A 17,866-nucleotide genomic window follows, 5' to 3' on the forward strand; every position below is an offset into this window, starting at 1 on the left:
GCCTTTGTCCGGTTTTTAACCAAGAACTACTAAAAACAGATTGTCTAATGTTGTAGAAGCTTATCCCATAATATTATCTTGTGCTCTCTGGTGTGTTAAAAATGATTTGTCCTGATATTGGCATCTGAAATAGGGCTCAACATTTATGGATCATAATCCAATTCTATTTTTATTTTTTTATCCAGTGGACTTCAGAAATGCAATACAAACTTTTTGTAGTTTTCAATAATTCATTTTAGGATACAGGCATTATAGGATACCAAGGTAAAGGCAAATCAAGGATTAATTAATATGAACGGTAGTTTATCCACCACAATAAGTAGAACATGACTAAATACTTTGATGTGCCATTTGGTAAGCATGCACCATGACAAAATAATGATGCTACATGTATACATTTAAATTAAAATCACTAGCTGTATCATTTCCTTCAAAACATGTTACATAAAACATGAGTAAACAAGAACTGCACTTTTTAATCACTCAATTTCTCATAGACAGTGATTACAAAACAAATAAAATAAATAAATCCAGTGTCTTTAATTAGCTGTTGTAATTAACACACTACATATCACCTCATTTCATATTTCAACAAATAAACACCGTGACCCACTTGATCGTGACCCATGACCCATGATCTTTTCATCCATCTGTTTGGTGCAAAATCAACAGAATTCATCCTCTAAATATTTAACAGCTCTTCAACTGCATTTGCCATGGCTCAAGGAGCAGCACACTGTCGTCTACGTGCATGCGCTAACTTCGGAGACATGTCAGTCAAAGGAAACACCTAATCTTGCGAGGAGAAAAAGATCAATTATGTTAGATACTTGTGAGATGAAAACCTAATTTGAATGTAGTGTGACTAAAAGCTAGCATGGCAATGTAACTCTGTGAATCTCTTCCCCCGCTCTGACCAAATTAAACTGCAGTCTTTGCGATTGCAAGTGAAGCTTTTTCAAATCATGATTATATTGTAAATGCAATTAATCGTTCAGCTCTAGTCTGGAATGTGTCGAGGCCTACAATCTTAAATTGATCAGGTTCAATATTCTTGGTCCGAACGCAGCACAATTGTTGGAAAATTAACAATTACGCCGTTCAGTGGACTTCATAAATGGAAGACCAATTCATGGAAATGTGGGAAGCTCTGGAGTGCTTATTTAACGTTTTTGTTCTTTGTCTCTGATTATTTTTGTTTTTGTCTTCTCCCATGTGGTTTCTTGTGTTTTACAGTTGATGCTGTTTCTTCTTCAATGTCTTTTTCTGATCACGTTTGCTCATGTAATATTTCTTACTTGTAATTCGGCGGTGTAATAGAAACTGTGTGTTTGGTGAGCTGTGGAGATTATTGGCACCACTACAGAATGATCCAAACTATTAAATCTGTGACTTTATGTTAAGTTTCAGATATGTCTTTCTCTTTTCTTTTCATGTGCTTGCATCTTTCCTTTTTTCAATGGAGAAATTAGTCCTAGAATTTACACAAAAAATTTGCAGGTTGAAGCTCCATGGCGCCATTGTATCTATAATCACACATCAGCAGAGCTCGCATAGTCTCTTTTCTCTGAACTTTTTATGCCAAATGACAACATCACTTTTTTAATGCATCGGTGAAATCTTTTATTGAGCTATAAATGATTTACAGTTCACAGTAATAAACAAATCCCAATAATTCATCATTAAAGTTAGGCGTTTGCCAGCATGACTGGAGCAGATTGTACTTGACGTCAAAATAGACATTGCTTTAGTAGTGCTCCTTTGCGTTGACTCTTAACAACACTTTACAAAAAGACAGACATGTTGTATTTGGTAAAAACACTATATTTTGAATTGATTTTGAAACAGTTGCAATTTTTTTTTTTTGACTCATTGATAGTGAAGTGTTTCGTTTGGATTCCACAGCCTACATTGAATCTGTTCCATTTCAATGAAGAGCTGCTGTCTATAGGTGCCCTATAATTGATTGGCAACAATTTAGGGTGGAGTCTGCCTTTGGCTCACAAGCGGCTGTTATCCAGCTTCAATTTTCAACAACTCTGAACAAGATAAGCAGTATAGAAAATGGATGGATGTTTGATAATGGAAAAAGTTAATACAAAAGTTCTGTCGCCATGATGTCGGAAGATAGCAGTGCGTCTAATTCCTTTTGTGTGTGGGTTGTGTGAATGTGTACGTCTACACTTACTTTTGAGAGTGGTGTGTGTTATGTCAGTATTGCACCCTCAAGGCAAATAGTCTCTGTGTGTCTAACCATTTCCACAGACAATTTGGATCATCTATTTGCTAAGATTAGGGTCAGACACATCGGTCCGGTCATAAAACAGCTTAAATTGTCTGATCATTTTATGTTCTATTACAGCTCCGGCAAGATAAAATTTTGCTCGTCTTTGAATGTTTTGTTTTCTTGTACAAGGAATACTGAACTGCTACTTGTGTAGTTATCACAAAACATGGATATGTTCGGAAAAAACCCAAACCAAACCAAAACAAAACAAAACAAAACAAAAAAAAACAACAGTAAGTAGGTATAGCTTGGATGCAAAGTACGCATATTTTATTAAAATGGTTATTTTTGGATGGATCTTCTACTGCTTAAGCCAGGATCTTTCATTTGAGGAAAGAAACTATGTTTTATTCATCTATTCATCAACTTTCTTCAGCCACTTATCCACACTAAGGTTGTTGGCGCCTAGCTCAGCCTTCTTAAAGCAGTGGGCGGTGGACACCCTTAATCGGTTGCCTGCCAATCATAGGACAACTGTATTTTATTGTTATTATTTTGACCTGATTTTCTCAATTTTGTCTGCCACTGTCATTTTAGGTGGTTAATGTGCACCTTTGAGCCACAAATCCAAATATCAACATCGATGACTGCTCTGAAGATGGTAAGCAAAATTAATGTCTGTTTTCTGTTACATTCTCTTTTTTACCCCCCCCCCCCCCAATCACACCAAACAATGCACTCATGCATATACTTCATTCAGGGCAAAATATTTGGGTAATTAATGATGAATGATTTTTAAAATTTAAGATATCAAATACTGTCAGTCCATTCGAAATAATGCTATGGCAGTAATAGGTTCTTGTCCTCATGCCAAATGAATTGGACGTTGTCTTGGCCATATAGACTGGGAAGGAAAAACAATAAAAGACAACTTTCATGTTTTTAATAATGCACTGCATTCCCAGGAGCACACCTTCACCATGTTTGTTGCTGAGAATTTGATAAGGTACAGACTCAAGACTATGATTCTGTCAAAAAGAAAAAAAAAGGTCTGTTTGCCTTGCACATTTTCTTTCATTATTCAGCTACTGCCATGCCCGAGTACAGTAGTGAGCAATTAGATATAGACTTTTCCAAAATGGCTTTCTTTTTGGTCAACGTGTGGGTGAGAAGGAAACATCAATGACAAGTAAATGAGTGAATGGAGGAGGAAAATATTTCTGTGATTAAATTATGCCTATGCGCTATTGTTTATGACTTGAAAGAGATCTTTGCCATCCTTGGACTGTGCTTTTGGCGTGCACTATTTGTGTGAGTTTGTGTGTGTGTTAAAATGCATGCTTGAAATGAGCTGAACCCTTAACCTCCAGTGGTGCATAGACTTGGCAAAGGTAGAACATTGCTACTGGCAGAAAGGTCTGGTGTGTGTGTTTGTTGTGCTGTGTGTTGCTAAGTGTAAACTTTATCTTGGTTTGCTTTCAGCTAGATGGGAAAATAGAACCGTCTAAAACAATCAAGCCAAGACCACAAAAGTTTCAAGTTGTTTAATTTTTTTAATACATGAAGAAAATGTCATGTGATGAGTACAAAATTGAGGTTCTCGAATATATGTATGCCAAAAGTGCGCTGGTTTCCCATCCATGCCCTGAAGGAAATTCAAGTACTAAACCACTGCTCGTCATTCTACTTTGAGTCATGGTATTATACAAGGGTGTTTTGGCAACAACACTTCACTACTCTCAGGCTGTGCGCTTGTGGCTGTGAGTGACAGTTGTGCGCAAACCTATGTGTGGGAGAGGGTTGGGGTGTGAGCAGATGCATGCAAGTGACAGCACAACCCTACTTCAAGGAATTCACTTACTGAGGGGTTTCATGGGCCCCATCCGCCATGGTGTATACACACAATGCATATATATATATATATATATATATATATATATATATATATATATATATATATATATATATATATATATATATATCCATTGTTGGGCAAGTTACTTCAAAACTGTAATTCATTATTTATTACTTATTGTGATCATTTCAAAGTAATTACATTAAAATACAACTGTCTTTGAAATGTAATGCATTACACTACTGCTGCATTACTTTTATATTACTCTCACCTCCATAACTGGAAATGTGGCTTTGCCTTTATAAATTTATCCATCCATTAAACATTATCCATCCACTGAAAGGTTGGTTTAAGCCTAAAATCAGGTCAAATAATTTAATCTGTATTCTATTGTAAACCTATATTTATCTCTGACTAACTGAAAATAATTTTGTGTATATAGGGTTTGGGTTAGGGTTGTCCATATTCAACCTGTGGTCTGCTGTTGCCACATTCAACTCTGCTGTAGTAGATACTAACAGAAAGTAAACATTTTGCCACGGACTTTTCTCCTATGATCTCGCGGTGGTTTAGTTAATATGTCAACCTTGCTCGTAAACGTTTGATGGGCGGGTCCTAACACCTGATTGGTTTCCCTGGTCCTCAAAGCAAGACTTTGACGAGCGAGCTTCACAGATAAACTGAATGCATGAAACGTCGCAAAAGTGTGCCATTAAAAGTGTCATTAATTAAATACATATTTCATAAATTAATTAAAAGTTTTATTAATTAAAAAAATCTTCCATTAATGAAATAAATTTGTTATAAATTAAATAAATGTTTCATTAAGTAATTAATGTTTTTATTTATTTAATGAAACACTTAATGAATTATGAAAACATTTTTTAATTAATGACCCTCTTAATTAATTAATGAAACTTTTAATTTATTTAATGACACTTTTATTAGTTATTTAATGGTACATTTATTTATTTATTTTGGCACTTTCGGTCCTCCATTATATGGGCAACATTTTAAAAACAATTTTTAATACATAAATCTTTCTTTTGGTAAATGTTTGTTGGGTTTATGAATTTGAAATTGATTACAATTGTAACCAACTCGACTGACTGAAATACATTGAGAATGTATTCATGGGCCATATTGCCCAGCCCTACATTTGGCACAGAGGAACCCCTGACAGTGAAAACCCAGGAAATCATATCCTCAAAGTTTGATTACATTTCCCCTAAAAATTTTGAATGTAAGTTGGACAAAATACGTTGTGGGCAACTAGGCATCATGCATGACCGATGCACGTTGTATAAAAAGTTAGAATCACAAAAGGGTTGGAGCTTAGCTGGATTACTTCAATTAGTAGTGTTTTCTATCGGGAAATTTCATGTGTGATTGTGTGCAGAGATTCCTGTGTCTTCTAAAAGTGGTCTTCAGGCTTTAAAGATTTTCATAAGCCTCGTTCATTGGATTTGTCTGTAATGCTGCATAAGACATGGCTAGTACCTGTGACTGTTAAAAATATCAGATGGAATTAAAATACATTCATTTGTCTCAAGAATCCAATTGTGTCCGTTAGCGAGCCAACTTTGAATTCAAAGCAGGTCACCACTCACAATTATTACTCAGTATTAATTCAAAGACAATTTCTTCCAAACTAATGAATCAACTCATTTAAAAAAATAAAAAATAAAAACCAACACCACTAAGTCTCTATTTATGCAGGGCCAAGAGGAGACAGCCTTTTTAAAAGCAATAACAAGAAAAATGTAGCTTGGTTCTGACATCAAAAGAAGTGTCATATAATAACACGATCATGCAGAGGATTTCCTCTTCTTCCAAAAGTCATAAAAGCTGCAAAAGACTACCTGTCAAGACATTTCAAGTTTTAGTGCTAACTGTAAAACCTCTGCATATCTGTCATGTGAGCGCTCCAGCAGCTCTTGTGTTAAGCCATTAAAAGGTAATAGGCCTGATGATGTCGATCTGATTCGGATAACAGTCTTCCATAATATTTAGACAAGAAACATGAAACACCCAGTTTACTGAAAACAATTCGTGTAACTTGCTCATTTGTCATCCGATTTTCTTTTTTTTTTATTTAAACGCCAAAATGTGTGGTGTCAATAAAGAACAGAAATCCTTTATATTTTTTTGGTTTACATGCAATGTTGCTGTGACTACCAATTTCTACCTATTGTTTTTATCTATGATAAAGATGGTAATTTCACTCAGATTATTTTTTAGATTTTTTTTTTTTTTAGATAACAGACATGAATCTTTTTTTTTCAAACATTTGTTTATGTATGAAATAGTGACATCATATTCACTACTTCCGCATAAATTGCAATATTCCCCAGAGTGTTACTTGTAAAATTAAAAATTCAAAATTGACTTTGATTGACAAAATTATTGGATGACTGTATTCGCCTCATACATGACAATAAGGGTGAAACAACTCGAGTTATTTGAGTACCTTGTTTAAAAAACAAAACAAAACAAAAAACACTCAAGGCGAAACCCTAACCTGCTCATCATGTATGTGCACAATGTCAAGACTGACTAGACATGTCTCCCGGATCCTGACTGTAGGTGGGGCATTTTTGATGCCGTCACAAACTGCTGCTACAGACATCAACAACACAATGGTTGTCCTTAAATTCAAGTTTAAATATTTAATTAGGGATAAACTATATTATTATTTTTGAATTACAATCATTATTATACAGGGTGTTCCAAAAGTCTTTGTCATTGAATTTTGTCATTGAATTGAAAACTATTAAGGGTAAAAGTGCATCTGACATATTCTGGGGGGGAAAAACAAAAAAAAAAAAAACACGTTTTACATGAACTGTTCAAAGATACTCAATGAGAGCACCATTGGTCAAAATGCACACATCAAGCTAATAGTCTAATACATGCCAAACACATTCCGGTGATGGTCGCAACAGTTTCCGTTATGAAAGAAAATCATTAGCATTACTAAAAAAGAAAATTTCACTTTAAAATTGTACCAGTTTCATGCTGTTATCATTTCAAGATATGAGAACATATTATTATCTGTGTACGGTGTTCGAAAAGATTGAGTCATACAATTTACAAATATCACCTGATTTGCTTATCGATACTCGTAGGGCTAAATTCACTGATTTAACTGATTGAGCTCAATGGTGTGATATATATGACATGGAATATTTTACACTGTATTTGGTGATTCAGTACGCCTTTGGAATATTATCGGTTAACAGTGTCTAACTTGAATTATGAAGGTAGGAAGGACAGTTAAGCAATTTTGAATCATGTTACTTCCCAAATAATTTCTTTGAAATAAGCTGAAACCAACTCACATCCCATACTATTTTATTCTACAGGTGGATCCTAGAAAACATTTTTGATTCTTTATATATGATGATCAAATAACTGTTGAAGGATCTGAGACTTGTCACTTAACAACAACTAACTCAGACAACACCTAATATTGGAGCTAGAAAGAATGGTGCTTCCTCTTTAAAATGTCTGCGCAAAATCAATGGCTAATATGCTTTATGCCACGAAGGGAAGTTATAATAAAGATAATGTAGACTCCTGCGAATGTGGGTTAGGATCCATGTGTGTTTGTGGGAGGCAGGAAGTATGAGTAGAGGAGGGCTGCGTTTTAATTATTTGCAGCTGAGCAACTGAAATTCGTCACTCTCCCTCTTGTCAGTCTACCCTATAATCCAGAGTTAGGTTATAAACACAATTAAAGTTTCCATCTCTCTTGTTCTCAACCTGGGTGGCCAAGGTTTGCAAGTTTGTGTGTTTCTCTGCATGTGTAGTTTCCTGTATATTTATGCTCATTTGCCTCTTTGCGGACAAAAGTCTCAAAGGGGGTGTAGCACTCAGAAAACCCTGTGACCCTTTCTGACCCAGATTGTGTTTATTTCACCTCTTAGGACTTCACTCTTTCTCAAACAACAGGATCAGATCCGTGGTTGATTCGTAGCAAAATACAATCCCTGAAAACATCCACGCTGGTTTGATAGATACTATACTGCAGATAAAATATATATGCTTTTTCTAAACACATTCAGCAGTCCAGACATTCCCAGATCAAAAATTGCAAATGTTTGGCCAAAGGAAAGTCTAAATATGGCTCGTAATAAATGACTGTTTAAATGTACCGCATTTTCCGCACTATAAGGCGCACCGGATTATAAGGCGCACCCTGAATCAATGACATATTTTAAAACTTTTTCAACCACAATATAGTTATACTCATATTAATAACAATAATAACTCAAATAATAACTCTAACCTCTCAATAGCATAATAACTCAATGTCAATATGACCAACCTTGTTCAATTGTAAACACACAAAGTTTACTTTATCAGTTCATTCCCCATCTACGAATCCCAATCTCAATATTGATCCATATATAAGGCTCACCTGATTATAATGCGCACCATCAGCTTTTTTTTTTTTTTTTTTTTTAAAGGCTTTTAGATGCGCCTTATAGTGCGGAAAATACGGTTATCGGTTACTTTTGCTAAGTAGTCAAGTAAACGATTAATAAGGCAATTAAGTATTAAAGTAATCTTTTACTTTGAATTACTTATAGTAATCAATTACACAGTTGACAATGTTAGTAGATTAAATTATGACCTTCTAGGTTATTTTCCCATATTTTAGCCAAAGGATGGCAGATTCCTGATTGTGTCATAACTAAGTGGTTGTGCCATGTTCAACTTTGACATGGTGTCATTACCTGGGTGAAATTTCAGCTCTCTAGTGTCTTCTTTTGATGCTTTCCCTTTGATGTGAAATGCCTCTGATGTAAAGATCAAAAGCTTGGACAAAACACTGCACATGAGTTATGTGCCAAAATGAATGATTATTATAGGTAAATAAATACTGAAATAAACAATTACTTCAAGTAATAAGGTAGTAAAGTAATTAATTAGCTGCGGTACTAAAGTACTAAGTGGATTTGATTTGATTTTGAAGGTCAATTTAACGTGATACGGTGAGGTTGGAAAGGTCAGCACTAAAACAGAAGTTGCTTACGTTACGTCAAAGTATATAGTCTTTTGCTACATGATTGTGGGTGGGCTCCAAATCTCACTATGAGAGAGAGAGGTGGGTCATCTGAGAAGAAAATCCTTCCATTCTCTGAAGTTCCTAAATCAACACCAGACTGTTATTTATGAACTCTTTAAGGTGAAAGCTTTCAGTCCCTGTAGGCCTCCTTTTAGTATCTGACATTTGCCGACTCCTTTTAACATTCCCCTCTTACAATGTGATAAAATAAGCTGTCTTGGTTAACTTTCACAAAAGTTAATGATTTATAAAAGGTGTTGGCAGATGAAATTATCACCTTCTGAAAGGACCCATTGACATCCCATATATGAGCGGCACATGTCTGCAGCAAAGCAGTTTCGCTCCGCCCCTTAAAATTCAGGTTCAACACTTTTGTAGCTTGGAGGTGCAGCATGTCAGCAGGTCAGACAAAAATTGAGTAGTGATTGGAAACTCAAATAAAATATGGCTTTTATTTATTTGGGTACTGGAAACAGAATCACCATACTCATTATAAATGCTACAATAGTGCCTTGTGAGTGTAATGAAAGGCTGCCTTTCAAGCTATAACTTCCTTACATGCTTCCTCTGGGTGTGCAGGTTAAACACGCAAACCATAAATCACTTAACCGATGGTTCGACTTCTGAGCCTTTCTGCTCATGCATCTGTTTTGCCAGTTCCCCTTAAGAACATCATGAGATGAAAAATCCCACAGATGAAAGAACAGAAAATGAGCCAGTGTAATATGACAGCTAAATTGACAGCATTGGGCCCACTAAGCTGACTGTTCAGAGCATCTAATGAAAGATTTCTTTGAGAGGCCATGTCAGCAGGTGAATGGGGGTGAAATATATATATATGCTCCCTCTTCATATTATTCCCGGCACACCCTGTCCACCCATATCCTGCTGCCTTTTCCTTTCTGGGGTGGAAAGACGCTGCTTTGATACTGATCGTACCTGTCGGTGTCTTTCTGTCTGCCAGCCGTCCTACATTAGCGACGTACCCATCCAAATACTTGCCAATATGCATCTTACTATACTCGTTGCAAAAGCCGAAAAGAAAAACCCTGAAACAACTTTTGTTAATTAACAGCAACCTTCTGAAGGCATGAGTAAAAATTCTCACAAATTAATAGTAGATGGACTTTCACCTATATAGCGCTTTTCTACCTTGGGTGTTCAGATGGCTCTACACTAACTACTCATTTACTTACTGATGACGCAGCATCAGGAGCAATTGGGGGTTCAGCGTCTTACTCAAGGGCACTTTGACACGATCATGATGGTCGGGGAATCAAACCCACAGCCTCTCAGCTGGGAGACGACCAATCTTCCGCCGAGCCATGCTGCCCCTAGCGTAGAAATGAATATATGTCCAGGCTACATCATAAGCTGAAAACTATTTGTTACCAAGAAGAATGCTAATTCTGCAAAAACTCAAAAGCCCATGCAAACAATTTCTCTTCAGTTTGAAGAAACTGATTGAGAGGGAACCACAATAACATTGATCATGGGCAGTTACATCTTGAAGGTTTTAAGACAAGGACAGTGAAATCTCCAAATTTTTACAGAGTCTTCATTTTACCTGGAAAAGAAAAGAATGAGGGAAGGAAACTACATACCAACATAAACTACAGCAAAAAGTGGTGCATGTTTAGAAAACTAGAACAATTTAGGCTTGATACATTCACTTTGAAGAAGTCAAATAAATAGTCTTATTTACTTTAGTCTATTTTTAGGATGAGTTGCTCCAATAATTTTTGCACACACAAAAATGTGTATTTGTTTCCGCTTGCAGCTACCTTACAATGTCCTTTGTTGCAACATTGAAGGGTTGTTGCTTACATTTGCATTTTTTTTTTTCAAAATGTCTTCTCTGTTATTGGCGCTGTATTCAGTGCAGCAGATTCTCCAGAGAATTGTGTTTGGCATGTGGACGGGCGGGTTTGTGTGTCATGGGCGGATCAGTCTGTGCTACATGGAGTTTGCTGATTATGTTTTTAAATCTCACATTAGATGGGAAAATGTTTTTTTTTCAACATTCTCTGATAATGGGAGTTTGCATTAATACACCTGGACCTTGAGATTGGAGAATCCCACACACATAAATTGTCAATGACTTCTAAAACCTCAGGTGCAAAGCATAGCTCAGGAATTGTATAGCGTTAATGATCAAATTCAAATACAAAGTAAATAAAACATGTTCTTTTCTAATTAGAATTAGATACGCAGATAGCTCAAGACAAAAATGATATATTTCACCACATTGTAGCTCTTCTCACCCCTGTGCCACACCCCTTCAGCCTACCCCTGAGCTAGAGGGAGACAATATGTTGTTCTAATATGCTAATTCTTCATTAAGGATTCTGTGAAAATGAGTGTGAGATCATCAAGTCATTAAAAGTTAGCATTTGCAATGTAGTATGCTAATCAGGCCAGATGGAACCATTCTTGTTTGTGTGGGGGAAAAACCAATTTCCATCATTGCTTCATCACCTGGAAGGATTGTCTTTGGTGGGCCATTTAAGATGTTTTCAAATTAAAATACATAAATAAAATGAATTGTAGATTTCTGCTTTGTATAGTGTATTGAATAGGAAATAGCTGATTCAATATCAAAGTTATTTTTTTCAACAGCAGTACTGATAACCTGGCAACCCATTTCCCAGGCAAATTAAGTCATTGGCATGGTTTTCACCCGTTATCGAATCAAAATCTTGTCCAGCGCTGTCTTTCATCCTCAATCCAATATGAAACCCAATAAAAGATAACCCAACTCAATTGCTTTTGGCTCCACCACTGAGTTGGTTGGCTACTACACCCATTTTGGGTTACTTATACTTTGGTAGTTTTAAGAGGGTGACAAAATGTATGCATGGGAATTTAAATAATCAAGTTGCTACTTGTGGACTTGAACTGTTGCAAGGGTGATCTGGAAGGTAAACCACCAAACAATTACTGCACATATGTACTTATCGCTGTATGATGGAAATGAATGCTATTCAAGATTTTTCTTTGACTTTTGCCCAGTCAAACACAACTAGCAGTGAGCGATGAATTCTACTTCCACGTATACAAAGAATACAAAAGATTAAAAAGAAAAAAAAAATAATACTAAACACTGCTCTATTTGGTGCAGATATAAATTATGTATAAATGATGCACTGATTCAGGCAATCAGCTATTGAAGTATTGTTAGTTGCAGAGGTATTGCACATTTGCAAGGTTCAGGTATGAATGGTTAGAAACAGAACATTACACATCTTTTTTTTTTTTTTTTAATATGGCTCCCCTACACAACTTTGTACTTTATTTCCACTTGTTTGTTCTGATTTCCGAGATTCATAATCTCACATATATTTAAAGACTTTGAACACAAAAGAAAGCTTTGCTTTGAGGTTTAAGTCCAGCTCTTCTCTTGGGATGTCCAACACTTTTTTCCAGACTTTTTGGTAGCATAATTTATTTAAATTGCATTTTCAATCGAGCTGTCCCAATCCCCAGGACATTTTGAGGTCATCACTCAGCAGTTTAAGGAAAGTGCACAGCAACAAAAAATTGTTTCGTAAGTTGCATTCGTCCCTTGTGCGAGGTACAATGCAAAAACAGAAAATAGGTGCCTGTATTTACATTTTCACTGGAAATCTCGTGTGTCCAAAATCCCTGAGGGCTGTTTTTTTTTTTTTTTTTTTTCCAAGAAAACACAGGGATTATGTTTGCATTCATTTAAATTCATAATACTACATCTTCAATAATAAAGTGAAGCATTTTGGTCCATATTGTATTAAACCAAGTGGAGTAATATTCTGAACTTGAAGCTTCATTAATGCAATTTTAATGATCCATAGACTTTTGTCACTTTTTACCTTTTCAATTATGCAAGTTTGTAGACTAGCATACCATGTTTGTAGTGTCTTCTTTATTTTCCTGGAGGTACATCAACCACTAAGGGAAATTGCTGTATATACAGACTATCCTCTTATTACTTTCTGATGTTCTTTTTTCTTTTCAACTTTTTTCTTCCAATAGAAAAACGTAAAAACCTCCTAAACCTTCCCAAAATTTTTTTTGATCATTTTGTTTTCAATGTAGATATGAAATGTACATTTTTTTCATGCTGAAAATAATATGTATACCAATTTTAAGGGGAAAAAAAGACATTTCCGAATATCTTTTTTAACATGGAATTGAAAAAAAAAAAGAACGGAAAACGGTCTACTGTTTAACAGAAATGTATGGAGTATTAATTTTTTGGTTATTTGACACCCCTCAGATGAGTAGGAATTGAACACTGCTGAAGTCAATCAAGAAAAACAGACCTTGCCATGCAAATTCTGACTAACAACATAAATACACAATTTCAACGCTGGAAGTTGGGACTATTCTGGGAGTTGATAAGTGTCATATTGTTTAAAAAAAAACAAAACACAGATGTTACCTTGGACCCGTTGGTGGGGCTTTGGGGGGGATATTTTCAGCGGATTCAGCATTGTAAATTGGCGTTGGACCATCATGATATTTGATCACTGATTAGTCCTTAACTAATGAATTAGCAAACTGTGAAAAAACAGGAAGTGTTGAACGCGTATACTGAAAGTGCATTAAAGCCTGAGCAATTTTGCTCAGTTTGCAGTCTGTCGGGACAGACACAAAATAGATGACTAACACTACGGTGTAGCAAAGACCAAAACTGTATGACATTACTGTAAGCGTATGTTGACATGGTGAAGAAAGCTGCACTAAGAGAAGGCACAGGGACAAAACTGCATATACAAAGTAGGATTTATGTCAGCGTTACACCATACCGTGTTAAGGGCGTGATGGTTTCTTTTGTGTGGGAGTTCAATGTGAGCAAAAAAGATACGTGCATGCATTATTTATGTTTTTATATTCCGCCCCGTGAAGACATATCCGACTGATTTTTTCTAACCGAGAGGAATAGTGACTACCGCCGCTGATGTTGTGGAGGGTTATTACTTCTCACTCATGCAAAGAAGGTACTTACCGTATTTTTCGGTGTACAAGTCGAGTTATTTTTCCCTCCTTTTCCACCCCCATATTGGGGGGGGGGCTAACGTACCCGCATAACTCAAAACCAGATCATTTTTCTCCACACATCTGTGTTTGGATAACATAAATTTGAATGCAAAATAAGTAATATCATGTCATTTAAAAGGCTTGAAATGATTATATATACACCTCTAATTCGATATAGTATGCATTTGTTTTAGTGCGTTTGGACTTTCCTTAATGCCTTTTTGTTGTCAACAACACGGCTGCGTGGATGATTTTTCTGGCGGACTTTGCTCGTTATGAAAAGGAAAAGACGGCTTGACCTGTCCATTCAAGAAAAAAATGCAAGAGCAGTGGCACGCATGGTTTTTCCAGAGCTTGCAGACGTTTTGGTCAATGCCATGGAGGGTAGTTGTCGGTCACATGTGGCCCATGTCAGATTGCTGTATTTACTGTTGGTCTTTTTACGTTAATCGGTAGCAGCGTTGGGACAAACATGGCACTACAGACAAGGATATTATGACACTCAACCCTAACCCTATTGACACTAATGTGTTGAATATAATGTGTTTCGGTACTAAAGGTACTGTCAGCATCTGCTGGATCAGCACACCGCACTAAACAATCTAATCAGCATGTCTTTATTTGTGTAAAGGTTTACGGTGTTTAACGGTGGAATAAAAAAAAAAGTTTAAAATAAAAGTTTCATCTATAAACCCACACGCGCACACACACGCACACACACACAAAACCATTATCTTGTCAACATTAGGTCACTGTTCCATCCAACCAAATGATGTCATTTCCTTCAAAAACAACCCCAGCTTCCTCTCCAGAGTCCTTATCGGTTGTGCTTATCCTGTCGAGTGCCCTTGAAGGGCTTATTTTGCTGTTCCCTCATCTCCCACACATATCCAAACAAAGTATTGGCGTTTAGTCACTTTCTGCAGCTGCATTGGGCTACTATTTTCTCTTCAATAGTCTTTGTTTCAGTTCTATAAGCTAGGCCAAAAAGAATATGAATAGATACCGCTTCAGTGAAGACCAGAGCGAGTTGCGCAGATGTGATTAATCACTGTATATGTGCGGACTCTCCTTCATTCACCCCTACTGACTCACTGCTCATTCCAACTAAATGAAAGCAGCTGACATTGCAGCGGCTTGTCGGAGCAGTGTTTGGTTTGCACAGCAGTGTGCAGTAAATGTGCAACCACAGCCAACGCTGATGTCAAACAGTCTCAGAGTCTCAGAGAATATTGAATTCTGTCTGACCGTTTAAAGGCTCTGCTAAGCATCCAGGAGATTTATTCAAGTGGAACTTGTATTTCTTTTAATAAGTCCAGTTAAAGAAAAACAATCGAGAACACTTAGAAGAGGTTAAATGTAGCGGAGCACAGCTGTAGCCAGCATGCAACAACATGGGTCGGGTTATTGTATCCAGCCAATTTAATCACAGTCCAGATGAGCTTTAAAGCTGCCGTTTGCTGAAAATGAGTGGAACATTTTTCACTGCCATTGCCCTTTCCTCGCTATGGTTCTCAGGGAAGGTTGATATGGGCTCTGAGTTAGAAACTGCTACACACCCATGCGTGTTTTTACAATACCACATGTGTTATCAGCTGAGCCGTGAATGTGGGAAAGCCCCTCAGGCAGAATTACATCATGGCCTGTGTCTAGTTGGACCGAGTTTAACACATCGGGGCGGAACCCAGGGAAATGTAGGAAATGAAAGAGACCACTAAAAAACAGGGACACCAACATAAACATATGCCAATGGTCTGATAATGATTATTTAGACTTTGTACTTCTAGGGGTCCTCTGTCATTCGACAAGTTTGCTGATAGAAGATAGGGAAATTTTTAATGAGGGCAAGCTGAAAGGAGGTCTTTTTCAAAAAACGACGTCTAAAACATTCCAAAAAAACAAGGTCCTGTAACTGGTGAGATATTTCATAACAGGTCCGTGGTCTGCTCATGGGGTTCTCGGGAGTTTCATGGTATTTGTGGCTACCATGCTGATGACCCCTGTACTATAGAGCACGATACAAGATACCTCAATTAAAATTGTAGTGGTCCAAAAGTCCACATCAGCCAAAGTTCGGAACATAATTGTAATAATCACAATAAAAGCTAAAATTATAAAAGTTCAGCATAATTTGTTTACTGTAGACTTTTCTCCCTGAACTTTTCAAATCGGCCTGCCTGTCACACACACTTACATGCACGACACACAAAAACCCCCAATACATGAGGGTTTATCAAAATAATATGTTTGGCTCCATGTAGAAAGGCGGCAGGGTCCAGCTATAGACCATATTTGTATGACTTTATGGGATGTTGAATCTCGTACAATTTCTCGTCATGCTGGCATTCTCCCCAGTATCGATGGGCTCCTCTATAGTGTATCCAAAGAAATTGATTTTAAGATCCTGATCGATTTTCTTCTATGCAAAATCATTTTACGCTCTGGCACAGTCAGCTGTTTAGTGTTGAAACAGCTGGGACAGCTTAAGATCCCTTCCAATGAAAGTCAAAGGTTTAACCTTGTTAGTATTTCATGTTTTGGCGAACTTATTCTGGGCAAAATAAGCAGATGCTTGACTCAAGCATTCATACTAATAAAATTTCAAATGTCAACATTATCAAACAAAAAAATCACAAAATAAAGTGGAGCCTTTTTATCTTCAGTGGGAGTCACTTAGTGCAGAGGCGACGTGACAAATAAATCTACATACATGTTGCTGTGATTGGCTGATGACCATTCACACCCGTAGGCCTAATGTCGATAAGCGGTAGAGAAAATAATTAGATGGGCCAATGGACATACAAATCGACTATTAATAGCTCGAACTGAAGGAAAATGAATACTCTTTAATACTCTTTAATTGAGTTGTAAGTTGCATAGCAATATGAAATTGTATTGTTCGTCAATTGCATAAAATGAGCAAGAAGGTCAAATGCAATGGAATGTTTTAAAGAGGAACGTGACTGGAATATAAACGGAATAAAGTAAGTTTAACTGGGGGAATATGTAATTTTTCATAAATGCAAGTTTCATGAGACTTAGAGTTACTGACATACTGTACTTGAGAGTGAAGAATGGCAAACAAAGAACAGTGTTTCATCACTGCACAAAAGTAATCGTTGTTTGAGCTGCATATTTCATTTATATTAGATTTAACCTTCAGAGATTATATATTTTTTATGGTCTTCTACTGTCTGTTATTCCTCAGAATTTGACTGACATTTTTTGTGAAAATGATAGTAGATTAGACTCCAAACCCTCAACATGTTTATTATTAGTGTATATATCCTGCATTCAGCAAGCAAGTTTGTGTGGGCATAATAAATCTGTTAAAGTGATAAAAGAACTGGTTGTACGGGCAAAGGGAAAGGTCATGACCGCCTCTTATTCAACATTTTAAATAGATAAACAAAGCTATAAGGAGGTTGACAACATTGTTGCTATCACAAGACTATGTACACTGATCATCATCATCGTAGATTAATTTTATCCACAAACTGAAAGGACGATATCCAGTAATTCCATTTCATGCCTTATGTGCAAATCACACCTTTTAAAAACTAAGTCACACATTGCCAGTTTTGCAGAATCTGTCAACTGCGTTTCTGTGAGTTTCTCACAGAAGAGGACCAGAAGGAATGCCGACATCATTCTCACGTTGCAGAACAATGACTAGAATCTGTAATCTTGA

General features: G+C 36.5%; 1 long non-coding RNA gene across 1 annotated transcript in view; it reads left to right on the forward strand.

The window, feature by feature from the left end:
- The window catches only part of LOC148425604 (uncharacterized), a 79,460-nt gene that overhangs the window by 34,370 nt on the left and 27,224 nt on the right, over positions 1 to 17,866 (forward strand). Inside the window, exon 4 of the long non-coding RNA XR_015865125.1 lies at positions 2,825 to 2,888. This is a non-coding gene — a long non-coding RNA (uncharacterized LOC148425604). The remainder of the gene's footprint in view (positions 1 to 2,824; positions 2,889 to 17,866) is intronic.

Source organism: Hippichthys cyanospilos, chromosome 3 (genome assembly GCF_059441005.1).
Source record: "Hippichthys cyanospilos isolate Australia breed blue-spotted pipefish chromosome 3, RoL_Hcya_1.0, whole genome shotgun sequence".
Classification (NCBI taxonomy): domain Eukaryota; kingdom Metazoa; phylum Chordata; class Actinopteri; order Syngnathiformes; family Syngnathidae; genus Hippichthys; species Hippichthys cyanospilos.